The sequence below is a fragment of the Podarcis erhardii genome, assembly GCF_964252035.2.
Source record: "Podarcis erhardii genome assembly, chromosome: 5".
Taxonomy (NCBI): Eukaryota; Metazoa; Chordata; class Lepidosauria; order Squamata; family Lacertidae; genus Podarcis; species Podarcis erhardii.
The window spans coordinates 57,186,254-57,203,959 of record NC_138509.1 but is presented as its reverse complement, the minus strand read 5'-3'; the positions used below and the strand labels follow the sequence as shown (position 1 = coordinate 57,203,959).

Sequence of the window (17,706 nt, the reverse complement as noted above, 5' to 3'; positions counted from 1 at the left end):
GTGGGAAGGCAGGATTGAATTTTGCAAGCAAACAAATTAATTGATTTGCCTACCTTGCCCACCCCCAATCTTTGGCCACCTGAAGTGGTACAGCCCAGACATTGGTTTCCCATCTCCAAGACCCCCTACCTTGAGAAAAGTCAAAGCATTTTGACAGTGAAGACTGTTTATTTTGCTGGGGACTATACAATACAGTATACAAAGGGATTTGACTGGAGATGAAAGGAATTGACAGGAGAATTAACTCATCCCAGATATGTTTAAAAGTGTGGTCTACCTTCCTGCTTGACTCAAGATCAGGTGGAAACAGTGAGCAAAATAATAACCAGACATAATCTGTCTCTCCAACCCACAAGTGGGAGAGGCTGTGATGCAAATCCTCTCAAACTTGGTCTAAAATCAAAACAGCCAGCCAAATCACGGGACCCAAAACTGCCTGAAAACCTGGGTTTCAAGGATGCACAAAAAAGCAGTTGTGAAAAAGAGGTCTGTGCCAGGGGGCACATTAAAACTTCAAAGCAGATTGAGCTCCTTGGAGGAAAAGGTGGGATATAAACAAATGGTATGACTGCTTCAGTATATGCCCAGAAACACTCATGGAGAGGACTATGGAAAACCAGGCTAGCAAAGATACTCACAAGGAAGCAAAATCTATTGACTCCTAGCTCCTTGCCTGGTATGCTAACGGTTAACTTGCCACTTGGATAGAACTATGCAATTCTCTGCATAAAGTTTCTAGTTCTGTTTGAGGATTTAAAAAGTTAAGAGACATGAAAACCATGTTTGTTCTTGCAGCACGTGGGCCCTGTTCATGCTTAGAAACAGATCTATTTGTTCTCCACTAAACTTCCCTGAAGTACACCATCTCCTCCAAATGACAGTTCCAAAGATCACCTCCCCTCACTGTGACACACGCCTACAGTCACCTTGCTGATCTTAAAGAATCAAAATGCTGGAGGAAAGGGACTTAAAGGTCATTTCATCCAAATCCTTTTCCATTCCATTCACTAGAAGGTCTTACACAGACCATACAGTGGTACCTTGGTTTACAACCATAATCCGTTCCGGAGGTCCGTTTGTAAACCAAAACAGGTTGTAACCCAAGGCGTGCTTTCGCCAATGGAGCTTCCAAAAAAAAATTGCTTGTATAGTGGTACCTAGGGTTACAAACGCTTTGGGTTACAAACTCCGCTAACCCGGAAGTAGTACCTCAGGTTGAGAACTTTGCCCCAGGATGAGAATGGAAATCAAGTGCTGGCGGTGCAGCAGAAGTGAGAGGCCCCATTGGCGAAAGCGTGCCTCAGGTTAAGAATGGTTTCGGGTTAAGAACAGACCTCCAGAACGAATTAAGTTCATAACCCGAGGTACCACTGTAATCCAAAAAAAATGGGTTGTAATCCAAAAAAAAGTTGCAAACCAGGACATGCACTTCCGGGTTTGACATGTTGTAATTCAAAACATATGCAAACCAAGACATATGCAAACCAAGGTACCACTGTAGTAATAAATTCAGATAACATAGAAAAAAAGTACACTACAGTCATACCTCGGGTTGAAGTAGCTTCAGGTTGAGCATTTTTGGGTTGCACTCTGAGGCGACTCAGAAGTAACAGAGTGTGTTACTTCCGGGTTTTGCCACTTGCGCATGCACAGACGCTCAAAATGACATCACGCACATGCGCAGAAGTGGTGAATCACAACCCGCGGGTGCAGGTTGCATTCACTTCAGGATGCAAACGGGGCTCCGGAACGGATCCCGTTCGCATCCAGAGGTACCACTGTACTCAGAAGTAGTGAAAAATAACAATGCCACCTAATCAGTTTCCCACAGCAACAGGGTAAAAACAATAAGAGTACACAAAACAGACAAAAGCCTTGTGGAAAAGCAAGCCAGATCTTGGGAGATGCCAAAATGAATGCAGTGTAGGGGGCTTGACAAACCTCTATGGAGAAAGCATTCAACTATCAGGAGCGGATCCTGCTCCTTGGGGAATGTCCACCATACCTAACCACTGTAGCCCAGGCATTGGTCACCTCAAGGCTGCATTACTGAAATGTGCTCAATGTGGGGCTGCCCTTTGGCTGGTTCAGAAGCTCCAGCTGGTGCAGAATGCAGATTGTAGTGGCCAGACTCCTATGGGGACACCTGACATGTGACATCATTTATAGAACAACTGTACTGGCTGCTCATCCACTACCAAGCTAATTTATAAATTTAATTTATAACGCCCAGAACATCTTAGGTCCAGGGTAACTTAGGGAACCACCTGAACCCTTATATCCCAGCTTGATCAATGAGATCATCTATACAGGAATGTCGTTGGTCATCCCCCAAGCTGGAAAGCCCATTTCTCAGCAACAAGAAACAGCCTTTAGTTTCATCGGTTCAGTCCTGTGGAACAGAGGTCCAAGGAGGTGCCTTATGTTCCAACCTTCAAATGCCTGTTGAAAACCTTTCTATGCCTCCATGCTTATTCTCTGTTCTAAGATAATATTCTTAGTGAGAAAGTATCCTTCTGTAACAGTTGATCTCTGGGTTTTTTAATATATACATATATGGTTTTTACTGCATGGTTTTATGTCTGACTGTTGTAAACCACTTGGGTTTTTAATGAATAGAATGTTTTTTAAAAAAATAATAATAATAAGCCATGTCGGTGTGAAGTGTGGCTGGTTTTCAGCCCAGAGGCAAATTCTGTTTCTCATTCAAATGCATGCAAGTTGCTTCTGGACTCAAAACCAGCCACACTTTGCACAGACACAGCATAAAGTATAGCACATACATCTCACCTGATTGCAAACGCTGTGAGCTTTTGGGAACCTTTGACAGATGTGCACCTCAGATTTGGGTCTGGCTGTTCTTTTGTTAGAAAGGTTCCATATGCAACCTTTTCTCTTCCCTACATTTACCATCCCACTAGTTGGGCTGGAAGGGCTCAAATAGAGTTCTCACCTGGGTTAGACAATGCTTGGCACCAGCCCTACTGCAGTTATAATGTGGGGAGGGAGGGAGTTACGAGAACACTTCCCTTCTTGCATTGAAATGCGTAACTCTTTTACATTTGAGCAACGGACCGGACCATGTTCCTATCAAACCTGCAGCCTTTAAAAATAGCACACTTTGCTGCAGAACAAACTACTTGAAACAAAAGGGTAGGGAACTTCAATGGCAAGTGCTTTCATTTTGCAGCAGCACCTATAACTAGGAAACTAAAATGAGGGGGGGGCTGCCTGGGTTTGTTGCCCTTGCATTAACAAAGACTTCCTCCAGAGGATCAGGACATGTCCTGCCTGACCTGGTAATGGAGGAACAATAGCTGGCTCAGTGGGATTTGCCCACTAGAGTCACAATGGGAAGCAACAGTGGCTTCGACTGGGGTGCTCATGAGGCTAGCATGCCATCCATGCTCAAAATGCAAAGTAAATTCTCATCAGCACCAGCTAAAACTGGCACAGTGCTAAACTTTGTTCCTATCCAAGCTCTTATGCAACCAACCATCCATCCATCCATCCATAGCAGGCTGATCATTGATTACTCACAGAAGGAGAAGGAGGAGCAAAAAGAAAGTTGTGCTCTTGGCAGTGCCAACCAGGAACTGTGGTGCCCAGCACTGGATTCCCCTGGCACTAGGGAAGCACATCCTGCCAAATGTGTTTAGGCAAAGGAGCTTCTCAACTTTTTAAAGATCCAGTTATCTGTGCTCAGGGAGAGCCTTTCAGTTCCTTATCTGCTCCCCACCCCCCACATGCAAAAAGGAGGCTTAAAGGAAGACCACAGGTGCAGGCCACAGACTAAGCAAAACTGCCTCATCGATGAACCCTTAGCTGATGAGAGAGCAGGAAAGCAGTTAAGCCTGTTCCTGCCCAGGAGATGAGAGAGCGGGGCCATGTCTGGCTCCATCTGGAGTTTTGCGCAGACCACGTGCATGTTTCAGCTTGCACTAAAATAGCTGCCAGACTTGGAGGAAAACAAACTTCACTTAAAGGGGAAAGTGGCAGCATTTTCCACAAACAAACAAAGGGTGTAAGATGCACATCAGAGAGATTCTTTTGGTTAACAGACCCCAAAGGACACCAAGCAGATAACCAGGTGGGGGTGGGGGTGGGGGGAGACATTCTATTTCTGGATGGATGTAAGGCAATAAAAAACACTGTTCACCGCTGAGGAAGGAGGGAGAAGATAATGAGCCCTCCCTTCACAAAGCGAGCACAGTGCCAACAGCAACGTCTTGCGTCTTTCTTAAATGCTATTGTTTCCTTTCACAGCTGACCTGTTTATCTCAGAAGACGCTCTCTCCCAGGTACCCAAATCTCAGCCCTCCACATTTATTTTGATTTCACCAAATTTATGTAGCACTTGATTGTAATAAAAACTCTAAAAACAGTTTGCAAGAAATATGAAAACCGTCAATAAATACAGCTAGAAACAAATAATCTAAAACATTCAAGAAATTGTTAAAAAGCAACAGTAGCTAAAAAGAAATAAAACGTATATAACTTCTACATGTCTGGATAGGTTTGCCTAAACAACAAAGAACTATGCAAGTATAGAAGATTGTAGCCTGTTAACTCTTACTCAGAGTAGACCCACTGAAATTAATAAACCTGTATTAGTCCTGTCTATTAACTTCAGTGGGTATTCCCTGAATAGGACTAACATTATCACCCAGTGCAGTCAGATGCTAATGGTGTTTGTTAGGGAAACCCAAAAGTTCTGCGTTTTGTTCCTGTTAATCTCCTAATGTGAAGTCCTATCCCTCCCCCGTTGCTGTACTATTTCTTTGTATTCTCCATTGGGAGGAAGGGAGACGTCACCATCCTCCCTCCACGGATGAAGGTCAACATCCTGAGAAACAAACTAACTTACTGGTTATCACCCAAACATCTGTCAGAACAGAGAAGTGCCTCCCAAGGCCAGGGGCTTGTTTGAGTGTTTAAAATTCCTCAATGGAAAACCTCAGAATTTGTGGGCAGAAAACAGACATCCATCCGCTGAAACATATTACAGAATTTCCACTAGACAATTCTTCAATGCATCTGCATGTGTAGATGCATAGATTTGCATAGCATGATTGCACAAGGGCCAAGATGTCAGGTGGGACTCCTCGATGATACTGTGGCTGCGTACACACTATATATTTAAAGAACATTCTCCACCCACTCAAAAACAAAAGAAACTGTACTTTACCCCCCCCCCTACAGAACTACAATTCCCAGCACCCTTAACAAACTACTATTCCGAGGACTCCCTGGGTTGGGTTGGAATAAGCAATGTGTACCCAGCCTGTGCTACAAAGCATTCTGAGTGGGCAGGGCTAGGCTGCTGCCATCTAGAAACAGACTGCACAGGAGCTCAGCTGTCAGGGAACCATTCTGAAAGATTGTCATGATATTTCAGGGGAGGACAAGTAGCTGATCTGTGGATTTCAAAATATCCTTTTACTGGTCAGCAAAGCACTCCACAGTTTTCACTTCTGGGGCAACAGGATAGGCCAGTTCCTGCAGACCCAGCGCTTACGGATGCCCATCAAAGCCCCATTATTTTCAGCAGGCTCATCAAGCTTTCTCTGGATTGCAGCCCTTGTTCTTTCACTGCCCAGTCTGCTCATTTGGGCAAATGGTCTCTTTACAATTTTGCCTTTGCAGAAACCAAGCTTTTGCTTGCTGCCGCACCTGTCCCTGCTGCCCCCTGATTCTTGTGCTCCTTATCTCTGTCATCCATCTGAGACAGATTGCATGCTTGAACTCTGTGCCCCAGCTCCAGTCTGCCCCCTGTGCTCACTGCCCGTGTTGATGGATGTCCTTGTTGCAGACACAAGAGACTGAATGCTGCTCTACACCCAGGCAGGCCTCCCAACCTAGCAAGTCAGAATGAGATCCTCTCTGCCGTGGGGGGGGGGCACAAACTCAACCATTGAGAACTGCACAGCATCAGTGCCATTTAGGGTGAGGCAGAGGTGAGTCTGGCTGCGGCTTCCAACCCTTGCAATTTTCAAGTGTAGCAGAGAAAATTGCTAACCTCGTGTGGGAGGCTGTCCTTTGCTCCAGGGTCATGGGGAACTGACCAAGCTGCAAAGATAAGGCGCCAGCTCAAAATTCTTCCCTTCTTAGCAGAGACAAAAAACAACAACAAGGGCTCAAGTAAGGAGCGTTGCCAAGCATGCTATTAGCCCGGGCGGGTGGAGGGTGGGAGAGAATGGGACTTCTCATGAGCACAGCCGCCCACCACTCCCAGAATCCCCTGGGGCAGAGTAACAGCAACAAGAACACATGAAATGTCCCGTTGCACCATAAACGAGAGCTTGCTAATCTATGTTGCTCGTGGCACATGTTGAGCAAGATTTAGAATTCAAAGGGAAGAGGCCCTCGCCCACTGGGCCCCCCATCCCCTTCCCACACATAAGGGAATAATTAGTTCCAGCTGACTACTTTCCCCAGACACAGTAACCTAAGAGGTAGGCTCCAGTGACACAGCTGATATGTTGCCGAGTGTGACAGAACATGGTGACTGACCATCAAACCGCCTAATGCAAAGGCATTCCATAGGAAGCAACAGAAACCGATTTAACAGGAAGCGCAGTGGGGGCAGTCCCCAAGGCCGGGGGGGGGGGAATGAGTTGTGCCTTGTGGATGTTCTTTTGCATGTAGATCAGGCACATGGCCACTCACACCAGGTACATGGGCCCCACCCCAAGCAGGATGCATCCTGGAACAAGGGAGCAACCTTTCTCTGCTGTGCCATTCCACAGAACAGCTCCTGTTAATTCCTCCCTTGAAATCAAGCTCTCCTGTTTGTTTGGTCAGTTATCTTTCTACGGAGCCATCTGTGCAGCCTGCGTCCCACCAAGGGGTGTGGCCACCTCCCGATTGCAATCTATTCAAATTGGGGAGGAAACCACAATTAACCTGATCCGCGAGTTATTCTGTTTGCAGAAACTCTATTGACATGCAGGGCTCACCCACACAAAGAGGCCTCTGGCACCTGGAGAGCAGCTTGCAAGGCACCTCCAGCAAATCCATAAAACTATAGTAGTGTTAGATCTCCATTCAAAATAGGGTGACAAATTGGTATCCTAAATGGCTTATACCAAACGGTAACTCTTCCAGGTCACCAAAGCACCTTAAGAACCATCAGATTCCTTTTGCTCCACCGTGATCACAGATCATCTAACGGGGCACTTCTGGTGGTTCCCCATATCCTTGAGGTTCAGTTGGCCTTCACTAGGATTCGAGCCTTTTACTTGAATCCTAGTGTGGCATGCACTGCCCTGTGGAACTCCCTGGCAAAAGAAGTTGGGCAGGAACCATCCCTCTCTTCAGACACTTTTAGAAAACTTTTTTGTTTAGGCAAGCTTCTAACAACATGAATCCCCCTCCCCTCTCCTTTTAACCAACCAGTATTTATTGATGTTTTATGGGTGTTTTAATTATGGATATTTTTGTTGATTTCATTATTATATACAGTATTGTATTCTGCCTTGCTGTGTTTTTACTATAGATTATAAATTTGTAACACAATCGCACAAACATTAGTGAGCACGCCCTTTGAGTCAAACAGCCCGATCGTGCTGTGTTTGTGGACTCCTGTAAGTACATATTGCTACCATAATCAAGTCTGCCTTTATTTCAGGCCTCTTGGCCCAAGGAAGGCAGGAGGAATCAATCAGAAAGTGAAGAAAACTGAAATGATTCTCATTCTCATTTATTTACACCAGGGGTAGCAAACCCCAGGCTAGGGTTTTTTGCCTGGCCAGAATGCATCACTTGCTTGCCTGGATGCAGAACAGAGAAAAACGTGTGGCTGTGTGTTCAGGACTACTGAACAAAAGTTAAACTGGCATTTGTTGCTCTGCCCATTTTTGCTCCTGGCCCTTCTCACCAGTGACACGAGGCCACCAGGAGGCTGCCCAGAAGAGAAAGTGGCTTTTGGGCTGGAAAAAGTTCCCTACCCCTAATTTGCACCATTTTCGGATGCAGTATTGGTGAGCACTTGAGCTGCCATGTAAACTGGAACGCAGCACTCAAAGGAAAGGGAAAATCCCATTTCACATCACCTTTCATTTCCTCCAAAAATTCCTCCCCGCAGCTTGGAATCTTAGCCATTTAGAACAACTATCAAAAGAAATTATGGCTGTTCCTGCCTTGCATGAAACAAAGGAACACAGAGAGCTGCTTTACACTGAGTCAGACCATTAGTTCATCTGGTTCAGCATTGTCTACACTGACGTCAGGGACTGAACCCTGGAACCTTTTGCATGAAAAGTACATGCTTGCTACCACCGACCTATGACCTTCATTCACCCCCTCTATAAAAGTGCATTGTGACTAAAAAATTTTGCATGATCCACTACTGAAAATTGTGCAAGAAGCTCTTTTATTCCACATCAAATTTTATGATTGGGAGGTCTTAGTACTCAAGTTTAGAGTCATTTTATAAGCGAAATTATCAGTAACAAGGTACAAACTTTCTCCCTATTGCCATTTCAGTTGTACACCCATTTATCTAGATATCAAACACAATTCTTCTGGTAGTGTCTTTTAGCTGAAGCCAAAAGACCCTGATGTTAGGAAAGATTGAGGACACAAGGAGAAGGGGACGACAGAGGATGAGATGGTTGGACAGTGTTCTCGAAGCTACGAACATGAGTTTGACCAAACTGCGGGAGGCAGTGGAAGACAGGAGTGCCTGGCATGCTCTGGTCCATGGGGTCACGAAGAGTTGGAAACGACTAAACAACTAAACAGCAACAACAACAAACCTGGCTACTTCATAATTCATAAATTCATAAATAGGTGAAACTGTACAAATTCAGCATTCATTAACAAAACGAAATCTGCAACCCAAGCTTGCAGTCCCAGGACGAGGAAGCATATGTGAAACCCTGAGATTGGTACAAATAAGGTGAAATGGCAAAACGGAAATGAAGATGAAAGCAGGAACATAAGAAGTGGGGGGTGGAGGGGGTGGCCCCTGCCTCCCACCAGCTGTGGAGCTACCGAGGGCGCACACAGTCCGTAAGGGCTGCCATGCATGCGCAGTCCTTACAGGATGCCATACATGCACAGTCCGTAGGGGGTGCCGCTCGCACGGTAGCCTGTATGGCCTCCGCACATGATCAGCTGCCCATATAGCCACATGCACAAGTGGCAGCCCGTGCACATGTGTGGCAGCCCGTACGGTCATTGCACATGCACACTCCATACAGGATGCCGCGCATGTGCACTCCATATGGGATGCCCCGCCCCGGGTGTCGGAGAGGGTTCCTCCACCACTGGACGGCAGTACTAGACAATCTTACTAGTTTGGAGTGAGACTCAATGAACTCATTTGAGACTTTCTTCCTAGTACAAAGATCCATACTTGTAAATGAAATGCCATACAGCACTTTCCTGGGCGCATCCAAATTCATGCCGTTGATGTTTTAATTTGCTGATGCTTTAAGTTGTTGGAAGCTGCCCAGAGTGGCTGGGGCAACCCGGTCAGGTGCACAACATATAAATAAGATGTTGTTGATGTTCTTGTTATGCATGTTTATTCAAAGGTAAATCCTGCTGTATTTAATGGGGCTGTAACCTCTTGCACACCTACTCACAAGTGAACCCTCCTGAAATCAGACTTACTTCCATGTAAATATGAGGCTTGCTTCCATGCACATTATATCCTGCATATTCTGTTCAGTCATTTCACAGTCCTGAATAATATGATTGCCAGATGGAACCCAGAAGCTTTACATTAGTGTGGAGAGCATGTGGCCCTTCAGCTGCTGCTGGACTCCAATTCCCATGAGCCCCACCCAATATGGCCAATGGGTAGGGATGATGGAAACTGTAGTATAACAACAAATGGAGGGCCATAGGTTTCCCAGACCCTCCAAGTGTCCCTATTTTCCAGAGATAGTCCTGGATTTACAGAAGCCGTTCCACTTTCTGATTTGATCCCAGAATGCTCCACTTTTCCTTAGGATGTCCCTATTTTCATCGGTGAAATGTTGGAGGGTATAGAGTTATGCAACCCACGTGCCAAAGAGATAAGATACAACCTTTGGAAGACATCTGAAGGCAGCCCTGCATGGGGAAGTTTTTAAATGTCTAATATTTTATTTTGTTTTTATACCTGTGTATACTGGAGTATAAGCTGACCCGAATATAAGCCGAGGCACCTAATTTTACCACAAAAAACTGGGAAAACTTATTGACTCGAGTATAAACTGGTTCACCACACCACAAACCTCCTGGTGGGCCGAAGTGTGTGTGCGTGTGCGCAGAGGGGGCTTCTCTCCCCCCCCAGCCCCTCCCGCCCCCCTGTCTACCTAGGGTGCTCCCGAGAGGCAGAGGCTGGTGGCGGCAGCAGCGGAGGAAGAACAAGCAGCCCAAAAGGCCTGCTTTTGGGCTGCTTGTTCCCTCTTCCACCGCTGCCGACAGCAGCAAAGGTGGAGGAGGAGGAAGGAGCAGCCTAAAAGGACCCTCACTCGAGTATAAGCCGAGGAGGGCTTTTTCAGCATAAAAAATGTGCTGAAAAAGTCGGCTTTTACTTGAGTATATACAGTATATGTTGGAAGCCACCCAGAGTGGCTTGGGCAACCCAGTCAGATGTGTGGGGTTTAAATTATTATTATTATTATTATTATTATTATTATTATTATTATTATTATTATTGAATAGGATGTCCCTGTTTTTATCAGAGAAATGCTTGCAGACTTCATTCAAAATCAGAGGGCAGCTGCAGTCTTGTGAAGAGAGGCGAGGTCTCACCAAGCTGCAGGTGTTAATTTTGCGTTTCAGAATATAGAGATTAAACAAAGCAAGCAAAGAACTTTATAAGTACTTTCGGTAATCACACCCAAAGGGATGCAAAAGGAAAGCCCCAGAACTTGTTTCAAAATCAGAGCTCAATTCTCAAATGTGTGAAGTAGTAACAATAAAGGGAGTGCCTTTCTGCAGCTTCCAAGCTCCTTTCCCTTCAGATGGAGAAACTGCAACCAGCCATGGACCCATGTAAAGAGTTTCCAGAGCAAAGACTGTTGTGTTTCAAGAATGTATGAGTTCTAGCATCTCCAATTTTGGAAATTAAGCACTTAAGTGATGAAAAGCACAAAAGTGACTAATAACAAATTTCTCAGCTATTTGATGAGGGAGGATGTCCATCAGTCCATGCATGCACCACAGTTTTGTGGGACGACACAACAGAAAATGAGTTTCCATGAGGCCAAGCGGCCTGGGTCTGACTGTCATGTGAAAGATCTAAAGAACAAAACAAAAAAAAATCTACTATAAACATGGCCATTTCCTAAGACCCTGGTGCCTCTTTCTGTCCACCTCCCATCTGAGGAGGCATTAGACCTGCCCTTGTTGAGCTCAAGACATGTGACAAGCCTTTCATGCACGGTTAAATTATAAAACTATTACTACACAGGGCAATAACACATGGCAAAGACAGCCCCAAGGCTGTCAGTATCTGCAAATGCTCTGAATACATATTAATGTCAATTTCACTGCATTTGTCATCACTGCTCCGAGCTGCCTTGAGCAGGAACTGCAAGCCCAAGATTGGAAGGTCATCTGGTTTAATGAGTGCTTTTGTGTCAGTCTCTTAGTGGCCTTCACAAAAAGGGGAAAGGGTGGGGAGGGCCCTTTTGTAACTTGCTACATAGTTAACTCCCCCTCTGGAAGTCAAAGCAGGCATCCCAGTTCTTTTCTCTCTCTTGCCACAAAGACAACCAGTGTCAGAAAAGTTTTGCCAAGTTAAGTGGGCAGGCTAAGCTATCCTCTGTTGGCACCAGAGGAGGACAGAAATTAAAGGGAAAGGCCTTAGGATTGCAGTAGGGTAGCAACCAGGTGCAGTGACAAGAATGGGGAACACTGAGTGCCGTGTGAATGCACAATGAAAACATGTACTACCCAATTTTATTTAGTAAGCTGGTAAATCTTTTCATTCCATATGCAAGACTGAGCCAAAATAAGGTCCAAGTTTCCAAATACACACAGGGTCAGTTTCCTAAAGAGGGTATTGGTGAGCAATATCCTGAGAGATGGTTGTTTTAAATATCTAAGTCATTTGATGTGGGGGATTTGGGGTGGGGAGTTGCAAATTCTCCAAAAGCTATCATAAGCACAAACCATCCCCTTTCAAAGTGTCAGTCCCTCAAAGAATGCAAGGGGTCCAAAGAAGGGGGTGGGAAGATAAATGAGAAAGACAAAAAAGGAGGTTGTTCAGAATGTGATTCCTTGGTCATTCCTTGCCAACCAAATCTGCTGCACTTTGATATAGTCATAAATGTACTAGAGTAAGCAAAAGACTGCACATTAAACTAAACTAGCTTGCATTATGGGGAGAAGGAGAGCGGCCTTAAGTGATTCATATAAAGAACAGCACATCATTTCAACCTCCAGCACATCCTAGGACACAGAAGCCAAATGACAGTAACTCTGTAAATTTTGCTGTGGTATCTGAGGGGACGCTCCCTTCATGTACCTTACCTGCCTCAGGTCTTGAAAGTGAGCTCTGTTCTCCTGTCATCAACTTCCTCCTGAAACAAGAGAAAAATTGTGAGGCCAGAAGATTAAGTGAAAAATCAGTGCAGTTTCTGGCATGTGTAGCACATGATGAGTTTCAGTCACAACAACCAACCAGGCTATAGGGTAGGTTCTCAGAAGTTATCAGTCCCCACTCTCCATATTGCTCTGGATTCCTTGTGCAAATGCAAAATTAAGGAACATTGAAGGATAAATACACAGTAGATGGTGTACGAGGAAAATACAGATCGCCCCTTGCTAAAATCAGCCGAGACCCTCTCTACATGCACAACTCAATAGCCACAGGGAAAGTTCGTACTTCTCTACTTTTCTATTCTGCAATTCATTGCTGGAGGACTCCCTCATTACAGTGATTTTCGCTATACAGTAAATTCATCTGCTCCACAGTGGAGTTCTCCACCCAAACAGCCAGCTTTGGTGTCCAAGTTACAAACGCAAGCAATTAATTTAACAGCGGCTGAATGGAGTTTGGTTTTTTTCCTCCTCAAATTTATCGTTCGAAGATCAGGGCAGGGACACTCTTACCTCTAGGCAACATTATGTTTCAAACTGTGCCAGAGAAAAGTGAGCTGCACAGCACCACCTCCCCTGTTCTGTATCCCACACCATATGCCTTGGCAGGCAGAAAGGCAGAAAGACATACCAAACAAACGCAAACCCGGTCAACAACAGCCAGACTTCCGAACCAAAGGGCAAACCACCAGAGAAGCTTGTCCATGTAGGAAAATGGCAGATGAGGCTGGCTCACACATCCTGCAAGAGTAAAACCACTAGCGGTTTCAAGTTGATTCCTGCTGCCTGCCCTTCTCACTATCATTCCAACTCCCCAAAAAAATCCTGGCCAGCGTCACAGCCAAACAGTCTTACCAGCTAATCAGAGAACAGGAGGGGAGGGACGCCTGTCGCTTCACATTTCTTTCATGCTAACAACTAGGTTCGTGTGTGCATGTTCCCACATGTGCAGTGCATATCACGTTCCTCTGTTTCCGTGCAGTTCATTTCTTGTAGTCTTTACCAGCTCCAAGACATAACCTAGAACAACTTAAGGCAAATGCACACGAAGCCACCAAATTTAGGATCAGGACTAAAAAGCAGCAATTTGTACAGCCTCTCTTCTTTCCTGCGCCTGGCACAGGAGAGCGCAAAAACTCCTGGATTCGTGCCAGAGGAAGGCCCATGAGATTTTTCTCTTTCCAGCGGGCACAATGAGCAAATCACACACAGCTTACAAGCCCCCAATACTCTCTTCCCTCCCTCCTTCCCACCCCATTCTCCAGCCTTAGAAGTCAGAGAATCATGTTACAGACCCTTTCATGCTCCAAACACAAAGCAGAGACTGGCTCATTATGTAGCGCTCAACTAACTACTCATGGAGCAGCTGCTGTCAGCCTGCTGCTGCGTGGTCCAATCCAAGCTCTGAAGAACAATGTCACGTGACCATCAAAATCCTTGCATATGCTTATTAACAAATGTGACCCAGTAAAAAAAGTACCATTTTACCAATCTCTTTTCCCCCAAGGTTGTGAAACGGATAAGGTCGTGTTATGTTCAGAAGAGAGGAGAGGGACACATTTATCCCACTGCTGCCCCCAATTCAAAAGATCATTGCAGGCATAAGAAATGCCACCAAAGAAAACATAGTGGCTTTTCAATTTTGTTTTTTTGTTTTTTTGTTTTTAAAAACTTGCCATCAGTTCTACATTAGAAGAGAAAACACTTCCAAAAGTGGAAGTCAGAGCAAAGCTAAATATGTTCTATACCCATGAGGAGCTCACATAAGAGTTTCTTCCTTTGATTTGTAAAGTGTCATTCCTATGTTGGGGCTTGTGTTAACAGGATGTATGCGCAGGGCAAGAAAGCTGAGGAGCACTGAGGAGTGCCATCAATTTAGGGGCCTCGGAATCTGCACAGGAGATGTAGGATATGATGCATATGGAAACAGTCACACTAGGGGGCTAGTAGTTCCATGCAAAGCTAAGGGATTGGGCTGAGCTAATGCTGATGGGCTAGGACAGAGGTGGGGAACATTGGGCCCTCCAGATGTTGTTGTCTCCAACTCTCATCAGCCCCAACCATAAGGTTGCAATCCTTTGCACACTGACCTTGGAATAAGTAAACACCCACCAAACTCAGCGAAACTTAATGCTGAGTAAGGGTACATGGGAACCCTTTCTGTTAGAGTGCAGAAATTATAATGAATTTAGTGAGAAAAAATCTAGCTCAATTTGACAGAAGGGGAATCTGGGGGTCAAAGATATAGCACAGCCTTGGAAATAAGCCCACAAAAGTTACCAGCTTCTGTTTCCATGCTGGCTGTAGAGGAAAGGAAGCCCCCACCCTCTGCTGCCAGCATGCAGATACAGGTTCCTTAGACTCTAAGTAGGCTACTGAGTGAACGGGCAAAGGAAGAACAGATTATTTTCCATATCCGCCTCTTCTCCACCAGCCTGCTTGGTTTGCATGCTTCTCAGGGAGGAAGGGGCTTTCCTTCCTCTGTGGTTAGCACAGAACTCAAGTGGTGGAGGGAGGCGAAGGATCCACCCCTCATCCACCACCTCACCCATTTCATAGAATCATAGAATCATAGAGTTTGCCTGCAAGTAATTCTTAGTTACCTGCGGCAAGTTGTTCAATGGAGCTGCAGCGATGGCTGGCCCATTTTAGTGACTGGAACACTGCCCCACCAACCTCAATCTGACCATAGCTGTCAACCTTCCCTTTTTTTGCGGGGAATTCCCTTATTCCAGTGCCGTTTCCCGCTGCTTCCCGCTGCTATCCCGGATTGTTAGATATCCCGTAGACTGTCCCCGGGACAGGTGAGGCTGCTGATCCCTTATTTTCAAATCTGAAAGTTGACAGCTATGAAACTGACATCAGCCAGGCAGCCCACCCAGCCTTGCCTTCCAGCCTTTCTCAACCTGTCGGTCCCCAGATGTTGTTGAACTACAACTCCCATCACCCCTAGCTAGCAAGGCCAGAGCTCAGGGATGATGGGAGTTGTAGTCCAACAACATCTGGGGACCCACAGGTTGAGAACTGCTATGAGCTGGCGTTGCCTGTCAGCTTCCTCCACCTTATGTCTCAGTGTTGCCCTTGTAACAGGAGTGCCAACCACGACCGTGGTTACCCAGGGTTGTGGGTGCCATGCAGCATGCACAGCCCTGGCACCAAAATTTGTGGATGCCCGGCCCCTTCATGGGGAATTTTGGGGCCCCAGGGAGCTTGCACCTATGCCTTGTAAGGAGGGCAAGGGGGAAGGGGGCAAAACTTGAATTAGTTGGCTCTGAATCTCATTGACTCTGGCTCCATCAGCTGTTGGGCTCACTGCTTTCTGCCCTAGCACCTCCAATAGGCACAAACCACACTGTGCAGAGGGTACATAAGGTGAAGCAATTCAGGCAAATTTAGCTATAACCTGGGGAATGCCCAAGAGGCACAGCCTGCAGCACAACCCTGAAATAACCATCCAAACCAGCTAGGCAGGAGTACTTAAGCTTAAACCATCTGCTCTGCATCCTGGGCTGAAAGCTAATACCAAACAGGAGAGAAGAGTTTGCCCAGGGAGGGAGGGGATAATAGGCAGTTGCCACTCCAGATACCAAAGTCTCTGCTCCTGTCCAAATAAGCTAGAACGTCCAAGGGTAGATGTGGCCAGGGATGTGAGGAGGGAGGGAAGGCGTGCGAATACTTCTAGCCACAGTTTTCAATATATCTGATTGCAATGGAGCCAGCTTTCCCCATGTGGCTGTGAAATGGAAACTCTATATTCCGAAAGGGAAAAGGAAGGCTGCCAGGCAAGCTGGGCACTGCATATATCGGAAAGAAGCTTCGGGGAAAGTTTGCACTGGAGGTGAGACAGGGAACGAAAGCCACCGAAACCTCTCCAGTCCCTGCCGACTCCTGAGCCTGGAATGTACACTGTTGAAACAGTCCCTCCCTCAGCATGCCAGAGACTTCTACAGAGAGCCACCCTCTCAGACCCAGAGCCCATCTCAGCCAAACCCCTTGAACCCCCAGAACCTTTGATCCATTATCTAGGAAAAGGCATGATATAAGCTTTTGAAATCAATCAATCAAACAAATCCTCCTTCAGTAATCAAATCCCCTCTTCCACAAATGCTAGTCTCCTGGAGTGGGGAGCCTGTACCCTTCCAGTCGTTGTTGGGACTATGACTCCCATCATTCCTGACCATTGGCTACGCTGTCCAGGATCAATGAGTCGGAATCCTGCACAACAACATCTGGGGGGCCCTAGGCTCCCCTGCCCTTTGCCCCTCAGCATCAGCTCCTTCCGTCCCTGGAAGAGTCACTTTTGCCTTTTCAGCCACTGCCCCACACTTTGACCCAGCACAACACCTCAGTACCACCGGATCTCCCAGTCCCTTCCTCCACTCCACCCAAGATCTGTCTCCCCAAAGACCCTCCAACAACCCATTGCCCATATTCCACTTCTGGACAGTGGTTACATAGCCCACAGAACCACCAGCCTCGTAGCGCATTTTCCCCATGCGTGATACCCCCACGCTCCTTACACAGGTTCTCAGCCCCCTAAAAATATCACACTCCAACTCTTCTGCCCCACACATACAAACCATCAACACAGCAGCGTATTTATTTTAAGCTTAGTTTAAAAACATGTCGAGGACATTTAGCCCTCCGCAGAGGCTTGCCTTAAGCGCCTGGAGGATCTCTCCCCTGTATCCCTACATTTGCCCTACAACGTCCCCCCCCCCACGCCCCCCGCGTTTTAATTCATCGCTGCCTCAGTTTTAAAGCGTTTTCCTCCACTGACCGCCACACAGTATCTCGGGTCCACACAGCCAGCCAGCTCTCTCCCCCTTGCCCAGAGGAGCGCTAGGACAGCCCGCCGCAGCCTCCAGCTCCCCTCGCCCCCCGGCCAGTCGATGCCCGGCCCCAACGCCAGGCTCCGCCCGGCCGCCACCCCCCTAAAGCCCCCCCCCTAGACGGACGGCCGGCCGAGCTAACGGGCAGTGGGAAGGGGCCGCGCTCGGGAGAGTCCCGACGGGCGGACAGTGTCTGGTCCCAGACGATCCATCGGGGGAGGGGTAAGGAAGGGCGCCTTTAGGGTCGAGGGCAACGTCCCAGTCCTAAAACTGTGGGGTTTTTAAGAGAGACAGCGGGCAATGCCGGCTTGGCTTGGCCAAAGCTATG

The 17,706-nt window shown here is 46.7% G+C and overlaps 1 protein-coding gene across 4 annotated transcripts in view; it reads right to left on the bottom strand.

Annotated features, from left to right (window-relative positions):
* LZTS2 (leucine zipper tumor suppressor 2) overlaps positions 1 to 17,460 on the bottom strand; it is a 60,268-nt gene extending 42,808 nt beyond the window's left edge. Inside the window, exons 1-2 of one of the 4 annotated variants that reach the window (XM_081863979.1) lie at positions 17,327 to 17,460; positions 12,478 to 12,527 (exon numbers count right to left, since the gene is read on the bottom strand). The gene's annotated coding sequence lies outside the window, so the exon portion shown is untranslated. Of the gene's footprint in view, positions 1 to 12,477; positions 12,528 to 12,832; positions 12,974 to 13,177; positions 13,375 to 13,401; positions 13,662 to 17,326 lie in introns of those variants that run through there. The other 3 variants (XM_081863981.1, XM_081863978.1, XM_081863980.1) reach the window with 3 other exon arrangements.
* Positions 17,461 to 17,706: the final 246 nt, after the last annotated feature.